Genomic DNA, 427 nt, shown 5'->3' with positions numbered 1-427 from the left:
TGCTGAACTCGTATTTTCCAACGCTTTCCATCGCGTATAGAGATTAAAACTGCTCCGTAAAGCCACAGGTGAGATCAGGGTGTGAGGGATCCGTGTGTGCGACCCGTCTATCGCTTGCCATCCACTGCTGCTTTGCACCCAAACAAGCTGACACTTCGGTCATGATCGGTATTCGCTACCTACTTGTTGATAAAAACGAAGTCACTGTCATCTTGATCGTACTATGTTAAAACACTTTTGTACAAAAGTATACTACATTAGATTGTGAAACTGTCAGAAACAGAGTCGGCCGTGACGCATCGGGTTCAGACTCGTTTACTGCACTGTTTTGGTCGTCACTTTCCAAACAAAGCTTGAACCGTGCGTGTGCATTACACGCATGCGCACTACTGCTCTGTCCGTGCTCTAGTGGCTAGATGTGCGCATG

Source organism: Sinocyclocheilus anshuiensis, unplaced genomic scaffold (genome assembly GCF_001515605.1).
Source record: "Sinocyclocheilus anshuiensis isolate Anshui unplaced genomic scaffold, SAMN03320099.WGS_v1.1 scaffold1, whole genome shotgun sequence".
Taxonomy (NCBI): Eukaryota; Metazoa; Chordata; class Actinopteri; order Cypriniformes; family Cyprinidae; genus Sinocyclocheilus; species Sinocyclocheilus anshuiensis.
This window is presented reverse-complemented; position numbering follows the sequence as displayed.